Here is an 18,771-nt window from a genome sequence, read left to right as displayed (position 1 = left end):
TTGTCTGATTATCAGGATGTATTTGAAGAGCCCAAGTCCGATGCTCTACCTCCGCATAGGGATTGTGATTGTGCTATCAATTTGATTCCTGGTAGTAAATTCCCTAAAGGTCGATTATTTAATTTATCCGTGCCCGAACACGCCGCTATGCGCAGTTATGTGAAGGAATCCCTGGAGAAGGGACATATTCGCCCATCGTCATCACCACTGGGAGCAGGGTTCTTCTTTGTAGCCAAGAAGGATGGTTCGCTGAGACCGTGTATTGATTACCGCCTTCTTAATAAGATCACTGTTAAATTTCAGTATCCCTTGCCATTGTTATCTGACTTGTTTGCTCGGATTAAGGGGGCTAGTTGGTTCACTAAGATAGATCTTCGTGGTGCATATAATCTGGTGAGAATCAGGCAAGGAGATGAATGGAAAACTGCATTCAATACGCCCGAGGGTCATTTTGAGTATCTAGTGATGCCGTTCGGACTTGCCAATGCTCCATCTGTGTTTCAGTCTTTTATGCATGACATCTTCCGTGAGTATCTGGATAAATTCCTGATTGTTTACTTGGATGACATTTTGATCTTCTCAGATGATTGGGAGTCTCATGTGAAGCAGGTCAGAATGGTTTTTCAGGTCCTGCGTGCTAACTCTTTGTTTGTGAAGGGATGAAAGTGTCTCTTCGGTGTGCAGAAAGTTTCATTTTTAGGGTTCATCTTTACCCCTTCTACTATCGAGATGGATCCAGTTAAGGTCCAAGCCATCCAGGATTGGATTCAGCCGACATCTCTGAAAAGTCTGCAAAAGTTCCTGGGCTTTGCTAATTTTTATCGTCGCTTCATCTGTAATTTTTCTAGCATTGCCAAAACATTGACCGATTTGACCAAGAAGGGTGCTGATTTGGTTAATTGGTCTTCTGCTGCTGTGGAAGCTCTTCAGGAGTTGAAGCGTCGTTTTTGTTCTGCCCCTGTGTTGTGTCAGCCAGATGTTTCTCTTCCGTTCCAGGTCGAGGTTGATGCTTCTGAGATTGGAGCAGGGGCGGTTTTGTCACAGAGAGGTTCTGATTGCTCAGTGATGAAACCATGTGCTTTCTTTTCCAGGAAGTTTTCGCCCGCTGAGCGTAATTATGATGTGGGCAATCGAGAGTTGCTGGCCATGAAGTGGGCATTCGAGGAGTGGCGTCATTGGCTTGAAGGAGCTAAGCATCGCGTGGTGGTATTGACTGATCATAAGAACTTGACTTATCTCGAGTCTGCCAAGCGCTTGAATCCTAGACAGGCCCGTTGGTCGTTATTTTTTGCCCGCTTCGACTTTGTGATTTCGTACCTTCCGGGCTCTAAAAATGTGAAGGCGGATGCTCTGTCTAGGAGTTTTGTGCCCGACTCTCCGGGTTTATCTGAGCCAGCGGGTATCCTCAAGGAAGGAGTCATTGTGTCTGCTATCTCCCCTGATTTGCTGCGGGTGCTGCAAAAATTTCAGGCGAATAAACCTGATCGTTGTCCAGCAGAGAAACTGTTCGTCCCTGATAGGTGGACTAATAAACTTATCTCTGAACTTCATTGTTCGGTGTTGGCTGGTCATCCTGGAATCTTTGGTACCAGAGAGTTAGTGGCTAGATCCTTCTGGTGGCCATCTCTGTCACGGGATGTACGTACTTTTGTGCAGTCCTGTGGGATTTGTGCTAGGGCTAAGCCCTGCTGTTCTCGTGCCAGTGGGTTGCTTTTGCCCTTGCCGGTCCCAAAGAGGCCTTGGACACATATTTCGATGGATTTCATTTCTGACCTTCCCGTTTCTCAAAAGATGTCAGTCATTTGGGTGGTCTGTGATCGCTTTTCTAAAATGGTCCATCTGGTGCCCTTGGCTAAATTGCCTTCCTCCTCTGATTTGGTACCTTTGTTCTTTCAGCATGTGGTTCGGTTGCATGGCATTCCTGAGAATATTGTTTCTGACAGAGGTTCCCAGTTTGTTTCAAGGTTTTGGCGAGCCTTTTGTGGTAGGATGGGCATTGACCTATCTTTTTCCTCGGCTTTCCATCCTCAGACTAATGGCCAGACCGAACGAACCAATCAGACCTTGGAAACATATCTGAGATGTTTTGTTTCTGCAGACCAGGATGATTGGGTGTCCTTTTTGCCGTTGGCTGAGTTCGCCCTTAATAATCGGGCCAGCTCGGCTACCTTGGTCTCTCCATTTTTCTGCAATTCTGGGTTCCATCCTCGTTTCTCTTCAGGACAGGTTGAGTCTTCGGACTGTTCTGGTGTGGATTCTGTGGTGGACAGGTTGCAGCAGATCTGGACTCAGGTAGTGGACAATTTGACCTTGTCCCAGGAGAAGGCTCAACTTTTCGCTAATCGCAGACGCCGTGTGGGTCCCCGACTTCGTGTTGGGGATCTGGTTTGGTTATCTTCTCGTCATAGTCCTATGAAGGTTTCCTCTCCTAAATTTAAACCTCGTTTTATTGGTCCGTATAGGATTTCTGAGATTCTCAATCCTGTGTCTTTTCGTCTGACCCTCCCAGACTCCTTTTCCATACATAATGTATTCCATAGGTCATTGTTGCGGAGATAGGTGGCACCTATGGTTCCATCTGTTGAGCCTCCTGCCCCGGTTTTGGTGGAGGGGGAATTGGAGTATATTGTGGAGAAAATTTTGGATTCTCGTGTTTCTAGACGGAAACTCCAGTATCTGGTTAAATGGAAGGGTTATGCTCAGGAAGATAATTCCTGGGTTTTTGCCTCTGATGTCCATGCTCCAGATCTTGTTCGTGCCTTTCATGTGGCTCATCCTGGTAGGCCTGGGGGCTCTGGTGAGGGTTCGGTGACCCCTCCTCAAGGGGGGGGTACTGTTGTGAATTCTGTGGCTGAATTCACTCCTGTGGTCACAAGTGGTACTGCAGCTTCTGAGCTTCCTCCCTCAGGTGTTCTGGTGAGCTCGTTAACTGCTTCATTACTTAACTCCGCCTGATGCGGCTATCCTTGCTCCTTGTCAATGTTTCAGTGTTGGATCTGAGCTTCTCCTGATTGTTCCTGTGACCTGCTGCTCTGTATAGCTAAGTGCCTTTTGCTTTTTTGTTGCTTTTTTTTCTGTCCAGCTTGTCTTTTGTTTTGCTGGAAGCTCTGAGACGCAAAGGGTGTACCGCCGTGCCGTTAGTTCGGCACGGTGGGTTTTTTTTGCCCCCTTTGCGTGGTTTTGCTTTAGGGTTTTTTGTAGACTGCAAAGTTCGCTTTACTGTCCTCGCTCTGTCCTAGAATATCGGGCCCCACTTTGCTGAATCTATTTCATCCCTACGTTTTGTCTTTTCATCTTACTCACAGTCATTATATGTGGGGGGCTGCCTTTTCCTTTGGGGAATTTCTCTGGGGCAAGTCAGGCCTATTTTTCTATCTTCAGGCTAGCTAGTTTCTTAGGCAGTGCCGAGTTGCCTAGGTAGTTGTTAGGCGCAATCCACAGCCGCTTTTAGTTGTGTTTAGGATAGGATCAGGTGTGCAGTCTACAGAGTTTCCACGTCTCAGAGCTCGTTCTTGTATTTTTGGGTATTTGTCAGATCACTGTGTGCGCTCTGATCGCTAAGCACACTGTGTTTCTGGATTGCCTTCATAACACCTGTCATTAGCAAACATAACACTCCTCACACTGGTAAAACTAGGGGTCGGATAGGAAGTTAGAACAGAACGCAGCCTGGGAGAGCTCCAGGGAGGACCTGTCAGGGGTGGGTTCCTAACAGGGGCCTAGCAGAAAGGATAGAGAGTGACGGAACTGCGCCTGCACTACCCTGCGGCGGCATCCCAAGAAAGGACACGAAGAGAAGGATATTGTGGAAAAGTGAGAAACGAGATCAAAGCACAAAGGAGATCCAGTAGGAGTCGTGCCCCGAGAATGGCAACATCCTACTGAGGCGCGTAGCCGGTGACCGGAACACAGAGGGAGTAACTGACTTCAAGCATTACTTCAAATACCGCAGGACAGTTGATTATAGGTTGGCTGTCTACCTTACATCACCTAAGCAGACATAGGGGGCAAGCGTGAAGAGGGGCGTCTCTAGGGTCCCAGAAGAGCTCCAAGCCTTCCCGTCAAACGGGTGCGTCCTATCCAGATAAACTTGGGGGACGGAGAGAGAGAGAAAGAACGAACACGAGAGTTGTGAGGACTATCCCGAATGCTCAGCAGGGAAGAACTACAACACACAGGCGCTAGTTGGTAGGCACTGATTTCCACCTGCAAAGGGAACTCTGGATGTGCCTTCGGACCGGCCGGTCTCAGACAGCCCTGTTAGCAGTGCTCTGGATTGAGGATCCCGAAGTCTTCAGTAAAAAGGTAAAGAGACTGCAACCCTGTGTCCTCGTTATTAACTGCGCCTCACATCATTGCCACCTACACTACTGGGAAGCCCTGGGGACATACTTCACCTGTGGGAAGGTATACCATCTAGCTGCCATTCCATCACCCCAGCGGATCCCAAGCAGCGTCGGTCACCCTGACCGAATACCACAGGTGGCGTCACGAATCCCTGACAAACTTACACCACCCCTTCATTGGACGCCCCTTAGCAGGGTCACGGACCGGGTCCAGCCACCGTGACAACCCTAGAACTGAGACAGAGAGGACCGCTACCGAGTAACCCGCGGCCCTGTGTCTGAGGGCGCTCCACTCACACTACTGACTCTTGGGTTTCTCTTGTGCTTCCCTGTTGTGAGTTCTGTTTTTGAGCTCCCTCTGGTGGTTACTGATGGTACTGGGTGACTTGTGTTCTCTGCGGTCTCTGGTGTCCACCTGTTCCATCAGGTTATGGGAGTTTCCTATTTAACCTGGCTTTTTTGTCATTTCCTCGCCGGCTATCAATGTAATCAGCGTGTCTTTTTACCTCTGCTAAGCTAAGTTTTGATTTTCCTGTTCCACGTTTTGCTTAATTTTTGTCTTAGTCCAGCTTGCAGAGATGTGATTCCTTGCTGCTGGTTGCTCTAGTGGGCTGAAATTACTCCTCATGTTCCATGAGTTGGCACATGAGTTCAAGTAATTTCAGGATGGTTTTTTGAAGGGTTTTTCGCTGACCGCGCAGTTCACTTTTGTATCCTCTGCTATCTAGCTTTAGCGGGCCTCATTTTTGCTGATTCTATTTTCATAACTACGTATGTGCTTTCCTCTCATTTCACCGTTATTACATGTGGGGGGCTGCTATTTCTGTGGGGTGTTTCTCTGGAGGCAAGTGAGGTCTGTGTTTCTTCTTATAGGGGAAGTTAATCCTTCGGCTGGCGCGAGACGTCTAGGAATCATCGTAGGCACGTTCCCCGGCTACTGCTAGTTGTGTGTTTAGGTTCAGGATCGCGGTCAGCTCAGGTTCCATCACCCTAGAGCTTGTTTTGTTTTTGTGCTTGTCCTTTTGTGATCCCCTGCCATTGGGATCATGACACTTCCCCTATGCTCTGGAATGCACTACCCTAACCAGTTGAACTCATCCCAAATTTCAAAACCTTCAAACCTCATGTACAGCACCCTGGAAATAATGGTGCTATGTGAATAAATAATAATAATAAGACCTAAAATCATGAGATATCAGCCACTTCTACCCTCACGTAATGTCTTCTTCCTCTTCCCTTTAGATAATAGCAGGTATTCTCTACATTCCACATAGATACTATAAAACACTGCTTAAAAAAACTGTACCATATAAGATCAAAACCGCAGTGCCGCATGGATAATAAATAGTTCCGCCATACAGCAGACATTCGGGCGTTTCTCCCGCTTTGGCTGCCCTGATGGCACGCTCGCCTTGTCCTTGTACGACTATGCTGGCCTGATACTGAGCGAGCACATACAGCGACCTGTTTTCTGTGAGAAATCTTGATGCGGTTCATCCTTATTACACAAGAATCCCGGCCCGTTCCAGAATGACAATAACATATCTTACATAAGACGGTGGAAATTAATTTCTTGGAGGTTATCGAAGCATTTTCCCTAGATATCAGCAGTCTCCTGCAGTTTTATGATACAGTTAGGCGTTCGCCCAGAAATGAGAATTTTGACACAGCCGAACTTCCTCCCTGGTCGCTCATCAAAGAGAGGTCACATGACAGCCATCTGCGCGGAGCCAACCATCCCCATGTTCCCACCGTACCGAGGCCAAATTACAGCACAATGGAAATAGCAGAGAGCGGGAGCTCAGTGTGTTACATCCCCTCCATTTCCAGCTCTTCAGTACCTTGATTTTTCATAGCATTGTATTACAGAAACAGGAAGGTGCCTGACGTAGGAATCTGCTCCGCCACCGAGACGCTATGCAAACTCAAGTGAATCCATTAGGCCCCTTGAGACCCAATCACTCGCACCGTTAGGCACTAGTTTGGGGAGCTAAACTAATGGTGACATCGTACACCAACCCTAACTTCACACTATCCTCCAGCCGTTCGCCTTAGCTCTCCACCCCAAGAACCCATCTGCACTCAACTGGCCTCTTTAGGTACCATTGATTGTCCTGAACTGAATGACTATGGTTCCCATTACCCATTTTCATTAAACTCTGTAAACCCACTATGGGTCCAAACACACAGACCCCCTGCAGTGAGCCCCACCAACTCTAGCTACAGCCATAGCCCAAAGGAAGACACCAAGTACTATAACTCAGTGCGTTCCTGTGGACCCATAGCCACCACTCAACGTAAAAAATGGGAAAACGCCACCACAAATGGTCTGAAAGGACCCATTTGAAAAAGGTGGTCAGGAGTCATAAACGTTATCTACCCTTACAAGCATGACCCCAGTTATGGGCACAGAGATAGCAGTCATACGATGAGGCCGGATGTTATACACCGGGGGTAATGGGGCCGGATGTTATATACCAGGACACTAGGGACCAATGTTATACATCGGGGGCAATGGGGCCGGATGTTATACAAAAGAGGCAATGGGGCCGGATGTTATACAAAAGAGGCAATGGGGCCGGAAGTTATACAAATGGGGCAATGGGACCCAATGTTTTACAACAAAAGGCAATGGGACTAAATGTTATATATATGGGATAAATGTTATACAATAATGGCGCCGGATATTATACACCAGGGAGACAATGGGGCCACACGTTATACATCGGGGGAAAATGTCATACACTGAGGACAATGGGTCCAGATGTTATACACTGGGGGCAAAGAAATCAGATGTTATACACGGGGGACAATGGGCAAGATATTAGACATCGGGGGCAACGAGGGCAGATATTATACACCGGGGATAATGGGACCAGATGTTATACACTTGGGGCAATGGGGCTGGATGTTATACACCACGGGCAATGGGGCCGAAGGTTATATACTGGGGCAATAGGGTCGAATGTTATACACCAGGTGTAATGGGGCCAGATGTTATACACCGAGGCTAATGGGACTGGAAGTTATACACCTGGGGGGGCAATGGGGTCGGATGTTATACACTGGGGGCAATAGGGCCTGATGTTATACACCGGGGCAATGGGACCAGATGTTATACACCGAGGGTAATGGGACTGGAAGTTATATACCGGGGGCAATGGGGTCGGATGTTATACACTGGGGTCAATAGGGCCTGATGTTATACAGCGAGGGCAATGGGGCAAGATCCTGTACACCAAGGACAATGGGGCTGGATGTTATATACTGGAGACAATTTGAATGGGAAACCTGAATCCAAAGATTATGCTATGGGCCCAATACTTTTCTCCATATAGTGTGTCCCTTTTTTGGCCAGTATGGGGGATCAGACATCACTTTATTCTGGATGAAGCCAAAAAAACAGAAAGTTTGACGCAGAGGATAAAGTCTTTAAGAGTTTGAGGACCACATTTCTAATAAGTCCACTCCACCAGTTGTAGTTGGAGGTATAATGGATGTGGTAGAGAATAGGTTACGGCCTTTTCTGCTCTATATATGTTAGGCCATAAAGTGGATGAGAGGCACCCGGCCTCTTGTTTTGTTCTGGGGGGGTAAGTGAGAAGACATTCAGCCGCCCCCTTTGTTGTGTTCTGCTCTTTAGATGTAGGGAACGTCTGATTTTTAATTCCGTGCCGTAAAAAAAGGTTGAAAACAGACTTTGTCAGACTGAAGAGAAAAGCCGTAATGTCTATCCTCCAAAAAGGTCTTGTGACTACTGTGAATTATTCCCGTTGTTGGGGACGGCTGATGGTGAAGGAAATGTATGGTTTCCTTTTACTAAAGAGGAGGTCATGGTGAGTTGAACTGAATTCACCATAGTGAATAGAGCAGGTTCCTTTCTCTCTCGGACCTTGGCTCTGTTGGCCTGGCCGCGCTTTCTCGCTTGACCTTAGGATGAGGATTTCAATGTCCTGGGGTCTTCATATTTAGGAGAGGTACATTGGAAGGATGGATGTGTCTGCAGGGGTCAGATCTGATTTTTTTTTTCCCCTGCATGGTAATTGGCTGATTTATGACATTTCAATGGCGGTTTTCCACAGGCGTCTGTGGCTAAAGTTCTTTTCTCTTTGGTGGGAACGGGTTATTATTCAATGGGGACAAAACCCCTTGGATGTCACCCGGCCTTTCATCCTGCATGTGTCGGCAGGACTATCTATTGGTCTTCATCTGCAGTAGTGAAATATTTGAGCTGACTCGTTGCCAAATCCTATGGCGTTTTTGTTTTCAATGGTTGCTTATACCATTGTGCCCAACATAGATATCGAGAATCTGGATTTCTCCATGCCCCTTCACCCAGGAGAACGGTATTTTATCTATGGCCGCTGGAGACTTCCTCTCGTCGAGAGCTCAGCAGAATAGATGAGATAAAAAGAGGACGACAACTTGAGGGCACTTTTAGGGTCTCTGTGCACAAGGTGAGGTTGTTTTATTTTTTAGGTGGTCAAAAATGAGTGGAAACCATTTCAGGAAATCATCGTTCTTTGGGGAGTTTTTGGAGGAGTTTTTCATTTCTTGAGGCTATGAATGCCAAGAGTTTTTCAAGGAGCTTTTGTAGTAGAAACTGCGTTGCGAATGAGTGGAAACTCGCCAAGGTTATGTGCACACTAGGTCTTTTTCTACAGTTTTCGGAATAGAAACTGAGCGGAAATCTAAGTAGACTTTTTTTTAGGAGGATTTGAAGAGTTTTTGCTCAGTTTTTGTTCCAAAGCCTCCTTAAAAAAAATCTGCATGCATATACCCCAAATCCTCATTCAAATTTCAAAACTTTCAAAACATTGAGTTTCTGCTCAGTTTCTGTTCCAAAATCTCACCCAAAAGACTAAAAGAGTGCCACAGCCTTTAGCGGTTTTTAAGCATCTTGGAAAGGGTTTCTTTCCTGAATTGTTTTTTTTCAGCCTTCTGATTGCACAATGTTTAGCTTGGTTCGGATTTAATCAGAAGCGACATGTGCTTTCTTTTTTCAGAACCTTAATCGGAAAAAAAAAAACAACCAAAAGACTGAATGTATGAACAACAAAGTGGTTTGCATAAGAAGAGTCTTACAAGCGATTTTAAGCAGTTTTTTTCCCTGATGCTGTGTATGACGCCAAGGATAGACATGGGCAGGGGACTTGGCAGAATTTGGGTCCTTTTACCTCTTTGGTAGATGAATGTATCTACACTATAAGATCCATGTCCCATCAATACATCCCTTCTTTAATAACTGATGTCTTGGCTTTTGGATTATCCGACGATCTTCAGGAAGGAGAATGTTTTTTTCTGCCATATTTCTCTTTTCGAGTACATTGACTTTGTGTGACCACTATGGCCAACATGATATCCATCTGCCCCAATAGTGCAGTTGCTGATTCAACCCACTTCAAGAGTTCCTTTAGGAGTTGACTTTTCCGTCTACCCGAAACTGTAAGAGTTTCAATGAACTATGGTGGAACAATCCTCATCTTCAAAGGAAACAAGAATGAAAGAAACCGGCAGTAACTCCAGTGACCAAAGTCATTCAGCTCATTTACTCCTCAGTGCAAAGTGTTGACTACCAAGCCGTTATTTATAGACTTGTAGCAAGGGTCTTTTTAGTCCAAGCCCCCACACTGCTACATCTGCTTCTGTGTACATACCAGATCTACTCTCTTGTTTTACTAGGTATCACCTCAGGTCTGAGAGTTCCCATTGTGCTATTGCCGGATAGGGCTCGTAAAATAGTGCTGCACAAGGAATGTCTTTGGCCCCTATGCCCCATAGGGCTCATTTCCTACCATAGAAAGACACAAACTCTTCGGATCCATGCTACTGGACTACCCAGACGTCCATGATGATGGTTACACCCTCCATGTGGATATTGAGCTGATGGTAACTACTGAGACCCTGTCGATGTGGTGTCTGGGTGCCCGAGCCCAACTGATCTGATATTTCTTACCTATCCTAAAGATTGGGCATCCATTTGTTAATCCCAGATAAAAAATCATCAGAATTATGGTTTTATTTGCTGCCATCCATCAACCACGTCCTGCTCCACAAATGCAATGTATGGTTGACTGTGGGGGACCGACAAGTCATTGATACTTCTCAGCACCATAGTACGAAGACCCTGCCGGGCACTTCAAGGCTTCACCACTATTAAGAAAAGAGATTTCTATTTAATGAGGAGCGAGGATGCGACAGAATTTATCTCAGGACATTACCGTCCTTTTTACTGCAGACATGACTTCTACGGGGAATGCACATAAAATGGTTTGAGACCTAATATGGGGTCATAACCTCGGTACAATGAGACATACCAGGAGCAGAGTGAGGCCTGAGACGTAGAGCACAGAGAGCATAAAGACGTGGTCTGGCCCCCACATGTTCCCCATCTGATAATGGACGTCAGATGGAGTTTTTCGAAGTTACTTGATCAAGACTTCAGGGTCTCATTCAACAACCCCGGAAGCGGAGACCCCATGTTATTGTTTCCTACTTTCATTTTTGTGCATGTTTTTGGATAAGGAGCTCCGGATCATCATCTCAAGGGGTCCCCGACGACTCTACAGAAAGTTATTTACTGTAACAAGCAGGGAGCCATTATTGTTATTATTGTTATTTATTATTATAGCGCCATTTATTTCATGGCGCTTTACATGTGAGGAGGGGTATACATAGTAAAAACAAGTACAATAATCTTGAACAATACAAGTCACAACTGGTACAGGAGGAGAGAGGACCCTGCCCGCGAGGGCTCACAATCTACAAGGGATGGGTGAGGATACAGGAGGAGAGAGGACCCTGCCCGCGAGGGCTCACAATCTACAAGGGATTGGTGAGGATACAAGAGGAGAGAGGACCCTGCCCACGAGGGCTCACAATCTACAAGGGATGGGTGAGGATACAGGAGGAGAGAGGACCCTGCCCGCGAGGGCTCACAATCTACAAGGTATGGGTGAGGATACAGGAGGAGAGAGGACCCTGCCCGCGAGGGCTCACAATCTACAAGGGATGGGTGAGGATACAGGAGGAGAGAGGACCCTGCCCGCGAGGGCTCACAATCTACAAGGGATGGGTGAGGATACAGGAGGAGAGAGGACCCTGCCCGCGAGGGCTCACAATCTACAAGGGATGGTGAGGATACAGTAGGTGAGGGTAGAGCTGGTCGTGCAGCGGTTTGGTCGATCGGTGGTTACTGCAGGTTGTAGGCTTGTTGGAAGAGGTGGGTCTTCAGGTTCTTTTTGAAGGTTTCGATGGTAGGCGAGAGTCTGAAGTGTTGTGGTAGAGAGTTCCAAAGTAGTGTGATACGCAAGAGAAATCTTGTAGCCATGTAGATTCTTAATGACCCCAATATTTGGAGGTCCTTATGCCGATATATGAGTAATTGACTCATTGTCACTAGGAAATCCAGAGCACAGACAACTATCCCTCGTCACTTCTCCCAATGACGGACACAAAAGATTGAGCAACAAAAGTTTTCGAAAGATTGACTTTTTTTAATTTCAATTATTTTAATCTGCAGCACAGTGGCTCAGTGGTTAGCACTGTATGGTGGCTTAGTGGTTAGCATTGTTGCTTTGCAGCACTGGGGTCCTGGGTTTAAATCCCACCCCGGACAACATTTGCAAGGAGTTTGTATGTTCCCTGTGTTTGCATGGGTGTTCTGCCACACTCCAAAGACATATTGATAGGGAATCTAGATTGTGAGCCCCAATGGGGACAGTGATGATTATGTGTGCAAAGCTGTGGAATTAGTGTGTTATTTCCTTTACTCATCAAATAAAATCTCACCCACACGCTCCCGTCACTTCCCCGCACCTCAGCAACATCTCCAGACGGGATAGTGGATAATTTACTGATCACTGTGGGTCTTACTTCTGGGATCTCTGAGGATCTCAAGGAGAGGGCTCTGAAATCCAAGAGCCATTCTTGATGACCTTATGCTCAACTCTGCTCCATTAATTGTCTATAGAAAAGCTGGAAAAAATGAGTACAGCACTCAGATATTTCTGGCATAAAGAATGTATGGACAATCCTCCGTTCCATTGAAGTTGAGGCTATGCATGCATTACCCAGTTTCTAGATCCTAGAACCCCTTCTTGGCATCGCTATTGGTCCCAGCATTCAGTCCTCCAGCGATCAGTAAATCTTCCCCTATCGACAGGATAACTTACCATTTTGAGAATATGTAACTTCCTACCAATTACATTTTCCCTCTCCAATTTTGCATCACGGAGTTCAGCCAGCAAATTCCTCTTTCTGTCTCTACCAATGGCTTCACTCTGTGCAGATCACTGCATCTAGAAGATAAAACACCCTCACCCACAAAGCCCTCCACCATGCTGCACCTACATCCTACATCTCCTCCTCTTCTCCCTGTCTACCTCCTACCTGTCCTCTCCACAGTGCTGCATCGGCGAACATCTCCTCCTCTATCTACCATCTACCCGTCCTTTCCACAGTGCTGTACTACCCTACATCTCCTCCTCATATCCCTGTCTACCTCCTACCCATCCTCTCCACAGTGCTGCACCGGCGTACATCTCCTCCTCTATCTACCATCTACCCGTCCTTTCCACAGTGCTGTACTACCCTACATCTCCTCCTCATATCCCTGTCTACCTCCTACCCATCCTCTCCACAGTGCTGCACCGGCGTACATCTCCTCCTCTATCTACCATCTAACCGTCCTTTCCACAGTGCTGTACTACCCTACATCTCCTCCTCTTCTCTCTGTCTACCTCCTACGTGTGCTCTTCACAGTGCTACACCAGCCTACATCTCCTCCCTCCTCTATCAACCATCTACCCGTCCTCTCCAGAGTGCTGCACCGCCCTACATATCCCCTTCATCTCTGTCTTCCTCCTACCTGTCCTCTCCACAGTGCTGCACCGGCCTACACCACCTCCTCTATCTACCATGTACCCGCCCTCCCCACAGTGCTGCACCTACCTACCTCCTCATCTCCATCTACCATCTACCTGTCCTCCCCACAGTGCTGCACCTACCTACCTCCTCATCTCCATCTACCATCTACCTGTTCTCCCCACAGTGCAGCACCTACCTACCTCCTCATCTCCATCTACCATCTACTTGTCCTCTCCACAGTGCAGCACCTACCTACCTCCTCATCTCCATCTACCATCTACTTGTCCTCTCCACAGTGCTGCACCTACCTACCTCTCATCTCTATCTACCATCTACCCATCCTCTCCACAGTGCTGCACCGCCCTACATATCCCCTTCATCTCTGTCTACCTCCTACCTGTCCTCTCCACAGTACTGCATCGGCCTACATCTCCTCCTCTATCTACCATCTACCCGTCCTCTCCAGAGTGCTGCACCTACCTACCTCCTCATCTCTGTCTGCCAACCTAACCAGGCTTTAAGCGTAACCTCCTCCTTAATCTGAACCTCTCATTCTTGTGTCTATGACTTCTCTTGTGTTGCCCCAATTCTCTAAAATATGCTACCCTGGATCATCAGGTACAATCTCATCTATTCAGACGGACCTATCACCTATCACATTGTCTGATTTGTTTCCTTAATCTCCTTTCCTTGGCCTTCAATTTTCCTACGATTCAGAGTGATTGGCCACCTCTTTAATAATGGCGGACTTTTCACCCGATGACCTATTTCTCTCAAGGAACCCCATTGGCAATATAAATGACATAACTCCATTACATAACGCGGGAGATCCTACTCTTATTAACCCTTCCTATCCTGCAAATGTATAGGAAAGGTATGGGAGATGCCTGAAATTTCCAGTTCTGGGAAGACCTGTCCAAAACATGCTAACATCTCCGTCTGTGTTAATGTTATCTAATCCCCGCGATCCGGTCAGGAATACATCGTGGGACCATATAAGGATGAGGAAGTGAGGTCTGTCTGTGTGCACACATGAGGGTGTTATAGAAGGGGTCACATTTTGGCATGACCCAGTCTAGACATATATTATTATATCCAGGTTATAGTAGTTTACAGCTCGGAGACCCCCGGTTATCACGCAGGCAGACTTTTTCTTTTTTTTCTAAAACTTATCCCCCCCCACTCCCTTGTCCTCGCCCCCCTATTGAGTCCCTCAGCTCTACAGAAGGCAGATAATCTAGGCAGGGACGGCGTAATGCATATTACATGTCCTTCTTTCTTCCCATTATTATGTCTGCTGGTCGATTTGCTAGGATTCGGCCCTTTTGAAGTAAGGTGGCAGCTGCAGGAAAAGAATAAAACCTTTTTTTTTTTATTCTTTTTTTTTGCCAATAGCGCCAATGACCTTGGAAATCGGAGCGCTCACCCACTTGAAGCGGCCCCCTCCGGCTCGACGTCCCGTACTCTTTATACACCCACAAAGCTGAAATCGCGGAGAGGGAGAGGGGAATGCGCTACTTAGCATATCACTGCCGCCTCCGAACATCATGATATTTCGGATGAAAATGAGGTCATATGAAGTGATGTCATTGTCATTCTGCTCCAGTCTCCCCGCACAAAGCGTCTCTCTCTTTATGCCGGTGACACGGTGGCCTTACATTCCCCTTGCATTCTTGCAGCCCACACCATGCAGCAGCGGTACAAAGACCGGCTTCTGTCAGTCTCCTGCACCACTTGCATGAAAAGGGGCCTTGTTGACAACTTCAGGAATCCAAAGAATCGGCACCGGCATAAAGGCCGCCTGTGACTTCAGAGCGGACATTGCCGGCAATTCATTTTCCATGATATTCTAATCCTCATTATTACTGGCGGCTGTCGATAACGCGGGTGGCTGCCACTGCCGAGGCAACTTTAATTTGTCAGGTCTTATTTATCGGCCAGCTTTGGTGTCTACCGTGCAAAAAAACCTGCACCGCGGCCATTATTAACTCCATGTTACTGCCCAGCCGGCTCCTATTCAAAGCCGAAGAATTGGGACGGGCTAACCCTACACCCTCGGAGGTGCCCGAGCGCCGTAGGAGAGAGGATGCTGCCTCCGATGTGAGCTGAATATTAAGAATGCGCACAATCTGTTCCGTTCAAGCCACAAAAGCTGCAAAATAAGGGGGATAGTTTTTTGTTTTTTTTTCCGTTTTGCCCGTTTTGGAATTTTTGGAAAATCCACTAAACATTTGCTCCAATGTTTTGAAGTTACAGGGGCAATGAACCTAGTTAGACAAGAAAAAAGAGAAAAGAATAAACTTGGCCAAGATATTTGTCAACGTCCTGAAAAAAAAAAAAATCTGGCAAGGAAAATAATCCATTTCCTCTTGATCTTAATTTTGGGTCGAGGCCAAAAGAGGGACAGAGCTTTGATAAAGAGGTGTTGCTTCTCTTGGCTGGTGTTACGGCATCCTTGCCAACTTGCCAAATCCTTTTTTTCGACAGGAGATTGAAACACCCTTTTCTTCCCACCAATATGGGTGAGGACATGGCGTTACATAAAAAAAAGCAGTCAGCACTGCTAAGGCATCATGGAGATGTATCGAGTCTTCTCGGAATCCAGGAGGTCTTTCCTACTGTGGCCAACTTTTGCCAACTTTTCCACAATTTTTTTTTTACAGGAGCTAGGGACACCCCTTCCCACCAATATGGGTAAGGACTTGGCGTTACATAAAAAAAAAAGCAGTCAGCACTGCTGCGCCATCCTGGAGATGTAGCGAGTCTTCTCGGAATCCAGGAGGTCTTCCTAGTTTGGCCAACTTTTGCCAACTTTTCCAAATCTTTTTTTTTTTTTTTTTACAGGAGATAGGGACACCCCTTCTTCCCACCAATATGGGTGAGGACTTGGTGATACATAAAAAAGGAGTCAGCACTGCTACGGTGCCTGGGAGATGTATCAACTCTTCTCGGAATCCAGGAGGTCTTTCCTAGTTTGGACAACTTTTGCCAACTTTTCCAAATCTTGTTTTTTTTTTTTTGTTTTTTTCTTACAGAAGATAGGGACACTTCTTCTTCTCACCAATATGGGTGAGGACTTAGTGATACATAAAAAAAGCAGTCAGCACTGCTGCGGCATCCTGGAGATGTAGCGAGTCTTCTCGGAATCCAGGAGGTCTTCCTAGTTTGGCCAACTTTTGCCAACTTTTTCACATCTTTTTTTTTTTTACAGGAGCTAGGGACACCCCTTTATTCCCACCAATATGGGTGAGGACTTGGTGATCATAAAAAAGGAGTCATCGCTGCTACGGCATCTGGGAGATGTATCAACTCTTCTCGGAATCCAGGAGGTCTTTCCTAGTTTGGACAACTTTTGCCAACTTTTCCAAATCTTGTTTTTTTTTTTTTTTGGTTTTTTTTTTACAGAAGATAGGGACACTTCTTCTTCTCACCAATATGGGTGAGGACTTAGTGATACATAAAAAAAGCAGTCAGCACTGCTGCGGCATCCTGGAGATGTAGCGAGTCTTCTCGGAATCCAGGAGGTCTTCCTAGTTTGGCCAACTTTTGCCAACTTTTTCACATCTTTTTTTTTTACAGGAGCTAGGGACACCCCTTTATTCCCACCAATATGGGTGAGGACTTGGTGATACATAAAAAAGGAGTCATCGCTGCTACGGCATCTGGGAGATGTATCAACTCTTCTCGGAATCCAGGAGGTCTTCCCTAGTTTGGACAACTTTTGCCAACTTTTCCAAATCTTGTTTGTTTTTGTTTTTTTTACAGGAGATAGGGACACCCCTTTATTTCCACCAATATGGGTGAGGACTTGGTGATACATAAAAAAGGAGTCAGCACTGCTACGGCATCTGGGAGATGTACCAACTCTTCTCGGAATCCAGGAGGTCTTCCCTAGTTTGGCCAACTTTTGCCAACTTTTCCAAATCTTTTTTTTATTTTAGCAGGAGATAGGGACACCCCTTTCTTCCCATCAATATGGGTCAGGATTTGACTTACATAAAGAAAAAGCGGGAATCGCTGCTATGACGTCTGGGAAATATATCAACTCTTCTCAGATTCCAGGAAGTCTGCTTGGTTTAGCCAACTTTTTGCCAACTTTTCCAAACTTTTTTTATGCAGGAGATTGGGCATTGTGGATGTGACTGTTTGCAGAAACATGCCCATTTCCTACCTCCGAATGCTTTATAGAGGGATTTTATGGTTCCTGCAAGATTTGCTAACACTTTGAGATTGTTCCTTTTTCCGAGAAGCCTCTCGGACTTCCATAGAGCTGTGTTATGGTCATGTCCCAGAATGTGTATGTTCTAAGTTGCAATTATTCTGGTGCTTGTTGATCTGCGGTGCGAAGTATAATGTCATCTTCTATAATGATTAGGAGAACCTGACACAACGAGGGTTTTTATCTGCAGCACCTCCAGAGGAGAAATGAAGTATTACACATCCCCAATGAAATGAATGAGCTGTCAGTAATATGGATGTTTCGGGTCCTCCAGGGTGAATGATGCATTTTTTTTTAGTTCTCTGCTCTGATGGATGCAGGAGTCTTGTAACTTACTATATGAAAATGAGTTCTAATCCCTTTAAGAGAGCCATCGTTTCTTCTTTACGCTTGGTTTCTTCTGGGAACTTGTAAATCAGGTCTATAATGTAAGTGTAATATGTCTACACAATGTATACTGGCACCGGCAGACATCTTGTAAAAAGCCCCGGCAGTGCCAACCAGGCCCCCGCATGTTTCATTTTCCTACATCTCCAGTCACGGCCTCGTGCCAGCGCGACCTCCTGGTGTAATGGAAAGCACATGTCCGGCCAGGAACTCTGCAACAGCTTCATGGGATAAAGTTTGGAGAAGCTCTGCTACTTTATTTTCAACATTTGTAAAATTCCTGCTTGCTGTCAGTGAATGCAAACAGTATAGTAGGGATCGCTGCGCAAATGCATGGAAGACTGGAAATGTTTAGTTTAGCTGATAAGAGTTGTTTTTCCATTTCCCATCATTTGTAAAATCTCTGCTTGCTGCCATTGAATGAAAACAGTCTATAAAAAAAGCGATTGACATGTAAGCCATTGCTGAAAGTGATATCTCTACACAAATGGGAGATTTAATGAAGGTTTATTAATTTCTTAGCATTTTTTAAATCCAAGATAAGAAAAACTTCGGATTCAGGAGGACAGCGACATTTCCACCAAGTACCTAAATGACATAATTATGACAAGTGACGGGTCCTCTGTAAGGGCCATGTGTGGTGAGAACTATGAACAGATTTTTTTTGTTGCTCGTTAACTTCCTACATACAAATATAAGCAACTTTCTACATCGTCTTCATTAAAAATGTTCTTTCATTTTGCTGCGGCAGAGAATCTGTGATCCCTAATAGCTGAGAAATCAGCAAAATCGCTCCCGGCTCCGATGGCTCTCCCCTCTGTAAGTGTTGGGCCACGTTCACACAGTCAGTATTTTACATCAGTATTTGTAATCAGGAGAGGAACAATCAGAGGAAAAGTATAATAGAGACACGTCACCACGCCTATATTTATCACCCACTCCTGGTTTTGG

This window comes from Ranitomeya imitator, chromosome 9 (genome assembly GCF_032444005.1).
Source record: "Ranitomeya imitator isolate aRanImi1 chromosome 9, aRanImi1.pri, whole genome shotgun sequence".
NCBI lineage: Eukaryota > Metazoa > Chordata > Amphibia > Anura > Dendrobatidae > Ranitomeya > Ranitomeya imitator.
This window is presented reverse-complemented; position numbering follows the sequence as displayed.